Consider the following 15691-nt stretch of genomic DNA (forward strand, 5'->3'; position numbering starts at 1 on the left):
TTGTTTTCTTTTTTCTGAAGATTTTTTCCTGTCAAATCGATCGTAATTGAGCTGTGGCATAGCCATGCGCTCTGATCATGTACTTCCGGTTCCGGATCACATTTTTATAAAAAAAAATTCTACATATTTTGTCTTCTACTCCATTAGGTAGGGTTATGTATAGGGCACGAACCTATCGTCGTCGGTGTCGAGATGACGCGCTCCAAGTTGCCTAATCACGACGGAATGACACTGTTTTGGTTGTCATTTTCCCTTAGAACATTACCGATAAGATATATACGCGTAGTTTTTTTTTCTGAGCAAAAAGTGCGAGCAACTAAGGAATAAATCATCTCACCGTCACGTGCTCAATGATAGTTAGGTCCATATACTTGTATAATGTGTATTCGTCCCCAAAGGCCCAGAATTTGCAAATTTTCACTCTACAGTACTTTCACTAAAATTGGCTTCGGTCCCAAATAATTGTGAGAAGTTATCTTTCTAAACATGGAACTTATCGGATAAACTAGTTAGCCCAAGCAAAGACTAGTTACCAAAGAACATATCCAGAGTAAATATCTCGGCTTGAGACATTCAGTCGGTTAGCTAGGTTTTACAAACAAAAAAGTGTTGCCTTTCAGTCATCCCCCCATCCCTGCATACGCTTGGATTTCAGTGAGACCGGTGAAATCGGTGATTTCAGCACCGTATCAAGTCATCTCGGTCATCATGTTGCTGCCTTTACTGACTACTCAATGTCTGATTGTACTGACAAGTGACTAGACAAAAAAAGCGCCCAATGCTATATACCTAGAAAGGTGAATCGTGTAGATGCTGAACTTGCACGAATCTACAGAAAAGTGGTACTACACGTCGTACTTTTGTTGGTCTCACCTGAAGCAAAAGAGCTGGTGAGATTCAAGACTCAAAAGGGCAGCCGACTGTGTAACACTAAAAACAAGTCAATGTAAATGGTTAGACTGATCTAGCTGAATCTTATCACTTCAAAGCACCTTTTACTACAATAACACAGTACAATTGATAACTTCTGAATCAAACGTTTATGGTTGCTTTTGATAAATCACTAGCTCAGGCTCAGTGACAGAGCTAGGAAACTGAAGGCTTTATTGATGATAATGGCACAGTAGTAGATCACGTTCGTCCTCCCTAGGAGGCTCTGAACAGATTGATTCTACTCTGCTTCCCCTCTTCTACTGTCGCTCAGCTTATATGAGTGACGGCCACTACAAATCTCAATTAACTCCTCTAATCCTGATCTCAAGCCTAACAAACTACTGACCCAACTAACAAACTAAATCAACCAGGCACCTACTCAGCCACTAGAGGCTGTTGGCGCCCTCTTCCTCCTGCTGTAGACTTTCCTGACAAAGGCGTCCACAACAATTCCTCCCTCCTTTCGAAACAGCTCGTCCTCGAGCTGGAAGTCTGGATAAGTGGATTTGAATTCTTCCAGCCGCTCCCAAGTAGAATCAGTAGCACTCTAACCAAGCCAATGCACCCGGGCTTCCCAGACACCACGGTTGAGGCGTGCACGGAGAACTTTATCAGGTTCAGGAACAGCATGACCGTGCACAATGGTAGGTAGGGGAGCAATGGCAGTCGGGGCCGCACCATGGAAAGGCTTCAAGAACACCACGTGGAACACATTGTGGATGCGCGCCTTGGCAGGAAGCTGGAGGCGATAGGCGATAGAGCCAATGCGCTCAAGCACTTGGAAAGACCCATAGTAGCAAGGAGCCAGCTTGGCATGCTGGGTATTCTTGATGGACGCCGCCGCGCGCTGGTGAAGAAGCCATACCCAATCACCCACAACAAAAGTTACATTCCGATGTGCCGTATCATGCTGCCCCTTCATAATGCCTTGCGCTAGGAGGAGTCGTTCCCGAACAGCAGCCAAGAACGCATCCCTCTCGATGAGCTGCCTGTTCAGGGATGCCACTCGCGACAAACTGGGCTGATAAGCGGCCAAAGTAGGAGGCGACCGACCATACACCACCTCAAACGGGCGTTGCCTTGAGAGCCATATGGTAAGACGAGTTATAGCATAACTTGGTCCATGGCAGCCACCGCAGCCACTCCTCGGAAAATCGCCGGCGAGGCAACGAAGGTAGACGCCCAACACCCAATTAGTTACCTTTGACTGACCGTCAGTTTGTGGGTGGAAAGCGGAGCTAATGATGAGGACACCACGAGTACATCTACACCAGCAGCACCTCAGGCGCCTCCAGTTGCTCATCCACCTCAGGAGCCTACAGTTGCTCATCCAGTTGGGCCAATCACTCGAGCCCGTGCGAGAGAATTAAACTTCATCATGCTGTTAAGGAACGAAGGCCCATCGGAATAAGAAGATGGCCCAACAGGGCAGCCCAGGTGGGGCGCCTAGGGTTGGGCGCCGTGACCCCTTCGGACTCCAGGGGCTGCGCCCCCTTTATTTAGTCCGAAGTCCTTTTTGTTTACGACTTGAGTTTTGTTTTACATCTAACTTTAGCTACTCTTGAACACGCGCAAATACGCGCTGTCCTTGTGATTCAGAACTCCACCTTCGAGTGATATTTAGATTGCTCGCCTCTCTTTCTTGTTCGTTCTTCGATTGCGGACAGGAATCGATCTTCGTGATCAGGCTGATCTCGCACCGGCGAGGTTGGTAACCATCGGGAGTTGGTTCAGCGATTGCATTGGCGCTTCGGGTTCGCTCGTCGTAGTCGGATCGTGAGGGTCTACTTCCACCAAGTCGAATTTATCTCCACTCACCGAAAGATCGGGCACTCCGACTCTATCAAGTGGTATCAGCTTTCCAGGTTGATCGGTGAGTTTTACCGAGTGTTTTTCCCTTCCTACAGTCCACAAAAACCAAAACAAATTTTTTCAGGTTAGATCCTTTGTCCCAGCAACCGTTTAGCCTCGCACATTCTTTCAATAAGTGTCTTTGTTGAATTTGTGTGCCTCCTCGTTCAATTGTTGCTGGTTACTTGTGTTTAATCTTTTGCTTCTCGTTTTTCATCTAACCCTAGTTTTCGCCGCCGCCGCCGTTCCGCTACTCGCCAACCCTACCAGCTGCGCCCACCGCACCTCCCCCCGCGACAACCGCGCCGCGCCATCCCACTACTCCGATCGCCCCTCCCCTGTCAAAAAAAAAAAAGATCGAAAGCAATCAAAAAAAAGGAAAGTGCAAAAAAAAAAGAAGGAAAGACGCAAAAAAAAAAGAAGAAGAAGAATCCAACAGGGAGAAGGAAGGTGATTCGGATTTGTTTCGGTGGCACCTCCCTTTGCGCGCGCCGTGACTCCTCCTGGGTCACGACTCTCTGGTGTTAATTCCCCCCTCCCCCACGTATTCCGTGCCAGCCTTTCACATCTGTATCTCTCTTTCTTGGTCCTTTATTATTCTGAGGTCCGCCTTACTCTAGAGAGAGAGAGAGAGAGAAAAAGTGTGTGCCGCAATTTGATATTTGAGATCCTCTGTGTTCATATTATCAGTTTTGGGGCACCCTCTGTGACAAAAAAAAAACAGAAAAAAAAAAGAGGTGCGCCCTCTCCACCTTGCCTCTGTTCTTTCGATTTTTCCTTGTTACCAGCAACTATTGTTACGTGTTTGGCACTATCTTTCAACTTTGCATTATTGTTTGATTGTGCTAATCCTTCATTTGAGTGCAGCCTTCCCAGAACTCCACATAGTTCTACGACGAGCATATTTTGTTTCTCCAGGCAATCGCTCCTCCAATCTTTCGTGAGTTCCACCGGTTGGTTGCAGTTCGCCCCTGTGTGCGTGGTAAGAACGGATAAGAATTTGATAACAGCACTAGTGTGAGCGCCTTGTGAGCTGTTACACCCCTATTTTGTCGTCGCTTGTGTTCTTGTCTTTGCGCTAACCATGGCAGATGATGTCGACGTGGGGGCTACCCAGCTGGAGGGCATACGGGCGCAAGTTGAAGGGCTTGTCACCGACATTCAGACGATTCATGAACGGCTGGACTCGACGATCTCCTCGACGACCGAGCGGTGTGATCAGCTCGACCTTGCACAGACGGCCGCTAAGGCCACACTCGACTCAGTTGTGGCAAGACTCGATGCATTGCACACTACAGTCGCAGAGTTGCAGCAGGGTTATGGTGGTGACTCGGACCAGGACGATGGCGACCGCCGAGGCCGTGCCCGCCGCGTGCCACGCCGTTCCGGTGGTAATGATTCCTTTTCCAAGATTAAATTTAAAATCCCACCTTTTAATGGCAAATATGATCCTGCTGCATATCTTGATTGGGAATTAGAAGTTGAACAGAAATTTTCATGCCATGATATTCTTGCTAATTCTCAAGTTAAAGCTGCTATTAGTGAATTTACTGATTTTGCTTTAATTTGGTGGCGTGAATATAAACACAAACATCCCAATACCATTCCAACCACTTGGGAGCAATTAAAAACTGCTATGCGCCACAGATTTGTGCCTTCTTATTATGCTCGCGATTTGCTTAATAAAATGCAACGTTTTCAGCAAGGTTCCAAATCTGTTGAGGAATATTTCCAGGAATTACAAATAGGAATGATTCGTTGTGGGTTATTGGAGGAAACCGACGCTGCTATGGCACGTTTCCGTGGTGGTTTGAACCGCGAAATTCAGGATATACTTGATTATAAGGACTACACCGATATGACAACATTATTTGAATATGCTTGCAAAGCTGAACGTGAAGTGCAGGGACGCCGCTCGAAGACATATTCTAACTCTTTTGCAGGAAGAAGCTCGCCATCCAACTCCGCACCCGCTCTCCCTGCGCCACCCACGCCCACCACGACACTGCGCGAGCGAACGGCAAAACCTGCAAGCGCTGCCCCTTCCACAGGCACCGCCCCTCCCACAGGCCGTACACGGGATATTCAGTGTCATCGTTGCAAAGGATTTGGCCATGTGATTCGGGACTGTCCGAACAAGCGCACTTTGCTTCTTCGTGACGATGGTGAGTACTCTTCTGCTAGTGATTCTGAAGATACTCGACATGCGATGCTTGCCACTGACCATGCAGCTATGGAGGTACATGTCAACCCGGGCGACGCCGATAGGTATGAAAGTCTTGTTGTGCAGCGTGTTCTTAGTACACAGGTCGCCCCGTCCGAGAAGAATCAGCGACACACTCTTTTCCATACCAAGGGCGTTGTGCAGGAGCGGTCGATTCGCATCATCATCGACAGCGGCAGCTGCAACAATTTGGCGAGTACCACGCTGGTTGAAAAGTTGTCTTTACCCACTCGTAAGCATCCACATCCATATCACATTCAATGGCTTAATGATGGTGGGAAAATTAGAATTACTCGATCAGTCCGTGTTCCTTTCTCCATGGGTGCTTATTCTGATTTTGTTGATTGTGATGTTATTCCCATGGAAGCATGCTCTCTGTTACTTGGGCGACCTTGGCAATATGATACTGATAGCTTGCATCATGGTCGTTCAAATCACTATTCTTTCATGTTTAAGGGTCAGAAAATAATTATACATCCCATGACACCTGAACAAATTCTTAAAGATGATCTTGCTAGAGCTGCTAAAACTGCTAAACAACTTGAACCATCGACATCTCTTAATTCTGAAATCAAGTTGAATGCTCCTGTTTTGCTTGCCACACGTGCTGATTTTGATGAGTTACGCGATGCTCCTTTGCCATGCTATGCCCTTATATGCTCTAGTGTGCTCGTTTCACTTGATGATGCACCATCTTTGGATATTCCCCCTGCGGTTGCTAACATTTTGCAGGAGTACGCTGATGTCTTTCCAAAAGATTTGCCACCGGGACTTCCACCACTTCGTGGCATTGAGCACCAGATCGACCTCATTCCCGGCGCCCAGCTTCCGAACCGCGCACCGTACCGTACAAATCCGGATGAGACGAAGGAAATCCAGCGCCAGGTACAGGCGTTGCTTGACAAGGGTTACATTCGTGAGTCTCTTAGCCCTTGCTCCGTTCCTGTGTTACTTGTTCCAAAGAAAGATGGCTCATGGCGTATGTGTGTAGACTGTCGTGCTATTAATAACATTACCATTCGCTACCGATACCCTATACCACGCCTTGATGATATGCTAGATGAGCTTAGTGGTGCCATTATTTTCACTAAGATTGATTTGCGTAGTGGCTACCATCAGATTCGCATGAAATTAGGTGATGAATGGAAAACGGCTTTTAAAACGAAATTTGGGTTATACGAATGGTTAGTTATGCCGTTTGGTTTGACAAATGCTCCCAGCACATTTATGCGTTTGATGAATGAAGTTCTGAGGCCCTTCATAGGATTGTTTGTAGTTGTCTATTTGATGATATCCTCATTTACAGCAAGTCTATGGAAGAGCATTTAGAACATTTGCGTGCTGTTTTTGATGCATTGCGTGCGGCCCATTTATTTGCTAACCTCGAAAAATGCATGTTTTGCACACAACGTGTCTCGTTTCTTGGCTATGTTGTTACTCCACAGGGCATTGAGGTGGATAGCAGCAAGATTGATGCCATTCGGGAGTGGCCTACACCGACAACGGTTACACAAATTCGAAGCTTTCTTGGCCTTGCAGGTTTCTACCGTCGGTTTGTTCGTGATTTTAGCTCCATTGCAGCGCCTCTACATGAGCTTACAAAGAAGGATGTTCCCTTTGCTTGGAGTGATTCGCAAGAGGTTGCGTTCAGCACCTTGAAAGATAAGTTAACCAATGCTCCTCTCTTGCAGTTGCCTGATTTTACTAAAGTGTTTGAGCTTGAATGCGATGCTAGCGGTATTGGGCTAGGTGCTGTTTTGTTACAAGAAGGAAAACCGGTTGCTTACTTTAGCGAGAAATTAAGTGGTGCTAGCTTGAATTATTCTACTTATGATAAGGAGCTTTATGCTTTAGTGCGCACTTTGCATACTTGGCAGCACTACCTTTGGCATCGCGAGTTTATAATTCATTCTGATCATGAGGCTTTAAAACATATTCGTACCCAAACAAACCTGAACCGTCGTCATGCTAAATGGGTAGAATTCATTGAGTCTTTCCCTTACATTATTAAACACAAGAGCGGGAAGGAAAATGTCATTGCTGATGCTTTGTCTCGTCGCTATACCATGCTGTCACAGTTAGATTTTAAAATCTTTGGCTTGCAAACTGTGAAGGATCAATATGTGGATGATGCTGATTTTAAAGATGCTTTCGCCCACTGTATTCATGGCAAACCATGGGGCAAATTTCACATACAGGACGGGTTCCTGTTTCGCGCTAACAAGCTGTGTGTTCCAGCTAGCTCGGTTCGTCGTTTGTTGTTACAGGAAGCGCATGGAGGCGGTCTCATGGGGCACTTTGGCGTCTACAAGACGCATGAAGTGCTGGCTGCCCACTTCTTTTGGCCCCGGATGCGCGCTGATGTTGAGCGCCTTGTTGCCCGCTGCACTACTTGCCAGAAAGCTAAGTCACGATTAAACAACCATGGTTTGTACATGCCTTTGCCTGTTCCTACTTCCCCTTGGCTTGATATTTCTATGGACTTTGTTTTGGGATTGCCTAGAACTAAGAAGGGGAGGGACAGTATTTTTGTGGTTGTTGATCGTTTCTCCAAAATGGCTCATTTTATACCTTGTCATAAGACTGATGATGCTAGCAATGTTGCTGAATTGTTTTTTCGCGAGATTATTCGTTTGCATGGTATTCCAAATACAATAGTCTCTGATCGTGATGCTAAGTTTCTCAGTCATTTTTGGAGATCACTATGGAATAAAATGGGAACTAAATTGCTGTTTAGCACCACTTGTCACCCTCAGACTGATGGACAAACTGAGGTGGTTAATCGAACCTTGTCCACTATGCTTAGGGCTGTTTTAGATAAACACTTGAAACGTTGGGAAGATTGCTTGCCTCATGTTGAGTTTGCTTATAATCATGCAACGCATTCTTCTACAAAGATGTGTCCTTTTCAAGTTGTTTATGGTTATCTTCCTCGGGCGCCTATTGATTTGTTTGCACTTGATGCCGAGGACACCCCACACATAGATGCCGCTGCACATGTTGATCAAATGATTAGCTTGCATGAGCAAACTAAACAAAACATTCCTGCTGCTAATGCTAAATATCAGGTTGCGGGTAGTAAAGGGAGAAAACATGTTACTTTTGCACCGGGTGATCTGGTTTGGTTGCATTTGAGGAAGGATCGTTTTCCTACCTTACGTCATTCTAAATTGATGCCACGTGCTGCTGGTCCTTTTAAAGTGCTAACCAAGATTAATGATAATGCTTATATCCTTGACCTGCCTGCGGAGTTTGGTGTTTCCACGAGTTTTAATGTTGCAGATTTGAAACCGTATGTGGGCGAAGATGAGGAGTTGCCGTCGAGGACGACTTCAGTTCAAGAAGGGGAGGATGATGAGGACACCACGAGTACATCTACACCAGCAGCACCTCAGGCGCCTCCAGTTGCTCATCCACCTCAGGAGCCTACAGTTGCTCATCCAGTTGGGCCAATCACTCGAGCCCGTGCGAGAGAATTAAACTTCATCATGCTGTTAAGGAACGAAGGCCCATCGGAATAAGAAGATGGCCCAACAGGGCAGCCCAGGTGGGGCGCCTAGGGTTGGGCGCCGTGACCCCTTCGGACTCCAGGGGCTGCGCCCCCTTTATTTAGTCCGAAGTCCTTTTTGTTTACGACTTGAGTTTTGTTTTACATCTAACTTTAGCTACTCTTGAACACGCGCAAATACGCGCTGTCCTTGTGATTCAGAACTCCACCTTCGAGTGATATTTAGATTGCTCGCCTCTCTTTCTTGTTCGTTCTTCGATTGCGGACAGGAATCGATCTTCGTGATCAGGCTGATCTCGCACCGGCGAGGTTGGTAACCATCGGGAGTTGGTTCAGCGATTGCATTGGCGCTTCGGGTTCGCTCGTCGTAGTCGGATCGTGAGGGTCTACTTCCACCAAGTCGGATTTATCTCCACTCACCGAAAGATCGGGCACTCCGACTCTATCAGCTAAGACACAGTGTGACGCCTGACAGATGAAACAGCTCAGCCCAGAACGCGTTGGTGAAGATCAGGTCCCTGTCGCTGATAATGGAGCACGGCAACCAATGAAGCCGTACAATCTGGTCGAAGAATGCCTGGGCAACTGATGTGGCGCTGTAAGGATGGCCGAGGGTGATGAAATGCGTGTACTTGGAGAATGTGTCCACCACCATGAGGACCACTGATTTGCCGCCCACCTTGGAAAAAACTTCAACGAAATTCATGGCGATGTCAGCCCAGATAGTGTGGGAAACATCCAGCGGCTGCAGCAAGTCAGCCGGGTGCAAATGCTCCCTCTTGTTCTGCTGGCAGTCGGCGCAGCCCTGCACGAAGTCGCAGACACATCTGCTGGCTTGTGGGGTGTAGAAGGAGGCGCGCAGGTGGTGGAGCGTCTTCTGGACGCCTTCATGACCAACACCGTGTGCTGTGTGCAAGAGCTGTGGCCAAAGTGCCGAGGAGTCGGGAATGAAGATGAGGCCATGGTGCATGACGAACCCGTCGACGTCGGACCAGTTTGCTCCAGCAAGGCCCTGGTCAATCTCTTAGTGCTTGGCGACGATGTCTTGCAGCGTCTCAGCCTCTCGTCAAAACTCGTTGAACAGATCAAAGTTCGAACAGGAGAAGGCGCAAGTGCCATGGCTGTAGTGTCCTCCTCACGGCGTGACCACGCATCAGCAACCACGTTCTGGCATCCTGGTCTGTACTTGTTGATGCCGAATTTTGACACGTGTTTTGAATCGACGTCAAAGAAGGAAAAAGGTAGGCCGATGCGGTGGGCTAAAAGCTACAGTTAGGAATCGGCTGATTGAAGCTACAGTGTTTCGACCGACTGGCAAAAGGGATCGGTGAAGGTTAGCCGATTGGAAGCTGGAGCGGCTTGGCCAGTATGGGCCTAAGGTGGGCTAGGAAAAAGATCAGCTGAAGAAGGAGATTGGCCCGTGGGGAGATAATAACCAACTCTGATACAAGTTGTGTTTGTAAATATTTGTTATCATTTAGAAATAGAGATACATACTAGTTGGTTAGGAAATCAGTTGTAAACAGGCTATAAGTAGCCACCTCTAGAGGTTTGAAAAATAACACATCAATCAATACAACCAATCTACTTTTTCCTCGTACTTTACTTTCAAGTCGGCGACTTCGCCAAAATACTTTTTTCTTCACGAGTTCGTACGGGTTGGTAGGGCTGCATCGACACGATCTTAGGCCAATTCTGTAAGTTTCGTTTATCGAGTAACATCTAGGCTTTAGCTTTGGGCGTATCGCTGTCGTTTCGTTTAGATTTATTTATCAGTTATCGATATCAACTAAAATCATAGGTCTTACCTGTTACTTTAGTTTTTATCATCAGTTATCCAGCTTGAGATACGAATCGTCAGCTTTTATCACTTTTATTCTTCGTTATCATATAGCTGATTAGATCTATCCCAAGTATTACTTCTCTAGCGTTGTTTAGTTTGCTCTAGTAGTTTTTCTTTACAATCGCTACGCGGTATCAGCTGTTTTATAGCTGGTCACATCTACAGTAAATCGGCCGATTCGCCGATACGCTTTTAAAGACAGATCGGAACTTTAGCCGATCGGAGCCCTTGGAATTTAATACTTTTGTTTCCTTGTCAATCAACAGGTCAGATTGACTTGCATGCTGCGCGAACCGCACCAGGACGATAACCCGAATAGGAGTTAAGCAGATTCTCTCGAGTCGTGTGTCCAACGCTGAGGATCAATCAGCTGATTTTCAGCGCCAACAGTACTCCACCATGAAGTCATACCCGAAGAGCTTGCTAACCCAAGTGTGCTGGGGAATGGTGGAAAGGTGCTGGTCCAGGAGAAACTTCAGGGCAAAATGGTCGGTGCGGACGGTGAATGGCCGTGCCCAGACATACGGCCGCCAATGGTGCACGGCTTTGACCAAGCCGATGAGCTCACGCTCATAGGGCGCTAGCTTGGCATGCTTTGGAGTCACCGCACGACTGAAGAACGCGATCGGCCCCGCGCCTTGGTGGAGGATGGCACCGAAGCTGGAGCCGGAAGCGTCGCAGTCGATGAAGAACGACACTGTGAAGTTAGGCAGCTGGAGGACCGAACTAGATGTCGGTGCTGCTTTGAGCACGTTGAAGGCAGTGGCGGCGGCGTCGGTCCAGTAGAAAGCCTCCCGCTTAAGGAGGAATGTCAGGGGTGCAACGATGATGTCGTAGTTGTGAATGAAGCCCGTGAGGCCGAGGAAACTGTGTAGAGCTCAGACGGACCACAGCGTTGGCCAACCTTGTACTGCCACAATTTTGGCCGGGTCTATGGCCACGGCATCCTTGGAGATGAAGTGGCCCAGGTATTCCACCCGACGCTTCGCGAACGAGCACTTGGAGCACTTGAGGAACAAGCTGTGGGAGCGCAGGGTGGTCAAGACCGCTCGGATGTGTTGCGGATGCTCGGTGAGGGATGTGCTGTAGATCAAAATGTCGTTGAAGAACACGAGCACAAAGCAACGCAGGAAGGGGTGAAGGACCTCATTCATGAGAGATTGGAACGTCGCCGGGGCGTTTGTCAAGCCGAAGGCCATAACCATGAACTCACAGTGGCTGTGGTGAGTCCGGAACGCCATCTTGTGAATGTCACATCGTGCATCCGGACTTGGTGATAGCTGCTGTGAAGGTTGATTTTGGTGAAGTAGGTGGCGCCGTTGAGCTTGTCCAACAGTTTGTCGACGACTAGGATGGGGAACATGTCGCGCACCATCTTGGCGTTGAGGGCGCAATAGTCAACGCAGAATCACCAAGAGCCATCCTTCTTGCGCATGAGGAGGACCGGTGATGAGAATGCTGATGTGTTGGGGCGGATGAGGCTATGTTGTAGCATCTCTGCACACTGGCGCTCGAGCTCATCTTTGAGCTACTGGGGGTAGCAGTAAGGGCGGACCATGACCGACGAAGTGCGTGGGAGGAGATGGATATGGTGATCACAGGGCTGAGCTGGAGGCAGCGAGGATGATGGGGCAAAGACGTCGCTGAACTCAGCGAGGAGCAGTTGGAGGAGGTCCAGGCGTTCGACGGTGTGAAGGGCCAGATCTCTGGGCACCGTGACGCTGGTCCACTGGACGTGACAGTCCTGTCGCCAGAACGCCATGGTCTAGCGCTCAAAGTCCCAAAGGATGGGGCCCAGGGACTTGAGCCAGTGGTAGCCCAGCACAAGCTCGTAGTCAGGGAGGGGAAGGATGAAGAGGTCGATGAATAATCCCTCATTGCCGATGGTGACAAGAACGGCGGCGTAGACTCCAGCGCAGTGGGTGCGATCCCCATTGGTGACCCCCACGATGAGGTCTGGGCGTGGCGCTGGCTGGAGAACGAGGTGGCGGGCTGTGTCCATGGCGATGAATGAATGCGTAGACCCCGAATCCATGAGGGCCCAAAGGGAGGTTGTAACGCCCGTAAAATACACCCGGTTAAATCACCCGTTAAAAACACTTTCCAAAATTTTTCCGACCGCTGAGCTCCGTCAAATCAATTCCTTTCCGCCGGACCCGCCGTCCCGGCACCCGACGTCGTCAACCCTCTTTTTTCGTTCCCCGCAAATTTCGCCGCGTGCCGTCCAATCCATCACGCGAGCCGTCTAAATCCCGCCATTTTCGCTGAGCTGCCCCTCCCCTTTTTCTTTTCCTCTCCCTTCCCCTTCCTTTTTCTTTTTCTTCCTTTACTCCTTCCTTCCTCTTCTTCTTCCTTCTCTCTCCCTCCCTCTCTTTTTCTTCTGGCGCAACACCCTCCTGGCGCCTGGCGCTACCGCCCGCCGCCTGGCCCACCGGACCGCTCGCCCCGCACGCGCCCGGCCGCGCACGCGCCCGGCCGCGCTCGGTCGCACCGCGCGCGCCAGGCCGCGCCGGCTGCGCCGGGGGCGCCGGGGCGCGCCACGCGCCTGAACGCGCCGAGCGCTCCTGTGCGCCCCTGTGCGCCGCGCGCGCCGCCCGAGCCGTCCTGTCGCCGCCCCTGTACGCCGCACCATCCGCCGGCCACCTCGCCATCCCCCCCCGGCGCATTTCCCCAAGAGGTCGCCGCCCCTGTGCGTCCTCGACGACCACGCCACCACGCCATCCACGCGCAAGCTCGCCTGGGCACGCCACCGGCCGGAAGTTCCGGCCACCATTATTGCTACCGCCGCCCCTCCTCCCACCATCGCCGCCCAAGGTGAGGGCCCAAAACGGGCCCCCCACGCCACCCTCTCCCTCCCCCATCACCTGGCCGCGCCGCCGGCAAGAAGGGCCGGCCGGCCGCCGCCGGTCAACGCCCCCCCTCTCTTCCTGTTATGGCCCAAGGAGGAAGAAGGGATAAAATCCCTCCCCTCCCGATCTAACCCTCGAGTTTTTCCTATTCGCGAACAAGTCCTCCCACCATTCCGAAAATATTTACAAATAGGTCCCTGCTTTCGCGGTTTAGTCCTAAACCTCCTTTAAAGCCCCTAATACCTCTTTTAAACCGTCATTTCATGCGCCAAATTTCCTCCGATTAACCCCAAATTCGACCACGGCCTCCTCTCATATATTTCCGCCGAGGCATATCAAAATCCCACGAAAATACCCTTCCTACCTATTTTCCGTTCATGTTTCCTGTTCGGAGCTCATCGGGTAAAACCCTTTTTCTTTTTATTTATTGTGTGCTTGTCTGTGTGTGCCGTAGATCGCGGAGTACCCGAGGAGGAGCGCGAGGAGGAGTTCGACCGCGAGCCCGAGCCCGAGGACCAGTACCGCGAGCAGGAGCTCCCGGAAGGCTTTGAGAACGGCAAGTCCAATCTCACCCTTTGATGCATATTTTAATACCCAGTTTTTCAGACACAACCTATTGGCCTGTTTTATAAAATGCATATTGTTTTATCGCAAGACATGGTTGGATAGCCACCCCTTGATTGTTATGACTATTCCTTGTTGTCCCATATTTATCTCTAAATATGAGTTGCTCTGTTTAGATGATAAATACTGCTAGAATGCTTAGGAACTCATTATCCAAATTCAAACATGACTACACCTGTTTACTCGGAAAATAAATGTGTGAGTTTGATTAACGGAGGAGTTGGGTTTTCGGGTGTTAAGAGGAGTGGTGGATGAGACGGATGGGTGTTTCTTGTGTGGAACGCCGGGTTGATGGGCTCGTACCTCAGTGGTTGAGCAGTGTGGGAGATATCCATCTTGTCATGACTAAGGACCGAGTTGATGTGTCATCCTACCTAATTCCATCATCGTACAACCACTCGACCATTGTATGGGCAACGGCTTAGCATAAACCCCACTAGCTAAACTGCTAGGCTTCGGGTGTGCTGGTGAGCAACGGGAGGCCTTGGAAAAGGACTAAGCTCTTGGTGACTTAGGTCCCGGTTACGGCCCCGTGGATGGGTTGCTAACCCCTTGAGCGCTCTTGTGTTGACTAGTCAGTGTTGGCTAAGGTGGGTAATGGCTTTGTTAGGATCCGTACCGACACTAAGGTGATCGCGATACGGTACCCTACTTGTGGGAAAAGTGTACAACCTCTGCAGAGTTAAAACCTATCCGGGTAGCCGTGTCCACGGCATTGGACGAGTTACGGCTCGGTCACACAACTAGCTTTTGAGGATGACTGGTATTTTACTGCGTGTGTGGGTGCGTGGAATTTTGGAAGTGTCCGGCAGATTTGCCGTGCGCTACGGCGGACGGGGAGTCCGGTAGCGATAAAACTTGGATCCTTTGTGTAGGATCAACCCCACTTGCTATATATTGTGTACTAAAATGTTTTCAGGAAACTTCTTTGAAATGGAACCTTGCATGTGTCTAAAATTCAGCTTTACTGCAAATAAACCCTAGCTTATTTCCTTGATTATTCTTGTGCATATTCTGTTGTATCCCCCTCCGTGGATGGGGTTGGACTTGCTGAGTACTTTTGTACTCACCCTTGTGTTGTTACTTCAGAGGAAGATCCGGACTTCGTCGCCGAGGACTTCGAGTAGGAGGTTGCGTCTGCACCCAACGCTGCCTGCGGTGTTGGCCCTTTTGCAGGATGCTTCCGCTGACGCTTAGCTCCGATTGCAGCCCGGAGTCCGACTGGACTGCAACTTGGATTTGTGTTGTTATCGCTTTAGTCTTGCTTTGGGTGTGGCTTGCCCGCCCGCTCCTTCGGGAGCTGTACGGTTTCTGAACTATCTGTTGAATAAATGTGTTATCAGCCTCCTGGGACTGATAATTTGGATCACATTTAGTCTCTACTTATGTGGGGACGCTTCAGAGGTGCCGGCGATGGAGGTGGCCAGGTGCATGGCGTCAGCTGTCTTGATTCCAGTGAGGGCGTGGAGGGAGATCTCGATATCGTCGGAAGGAGCTGGCTCCGTCTCCGCGTCATTATCAAGCTCCATTAGGTACAAGCCCTTAGTCGTGCAATTGTGGTCCTTGGGGAACTTCTCGAGGCAATTGAGTAGAGGCCCTCTGCCCGGTGCTAGGCCATCTCCTGCGGCGTCAAGCGCTTGAAACGAGCGCTTGCTGGAGGGGCGGTCTTGGTTGGGGTGGACAGAGTTGACGGCGCTGTCTTGGCGCCTGGCGGTGGCATCTGGGGACCAATCGGGGTGTGAAACGAGGGCGACCGGACCGGGGGGTTGGCGTAGGCGGGTGAGCGGGCCGGTGTCGCAGCGCCATCGTCATTGTCATCCAGCTGCAGGTGGTGCTCGAAGGCCCGAGCAAGACCCATA

The sequence above is a fragment of the Setaria italica genome, chromosome VII (genome assembly GCF_000263155.2).
Source record: "Setaria italica strain Yugu1 chromosome VII, Setaria_italica_v2.0, whole genome shotgun sequence".
Taxonomy (NCBI): Eukaryota; Viridiplantae; Streptophyta; class Magnoliopsida; order Poales; family Poaceae; genus Setaria; species Setaria italica.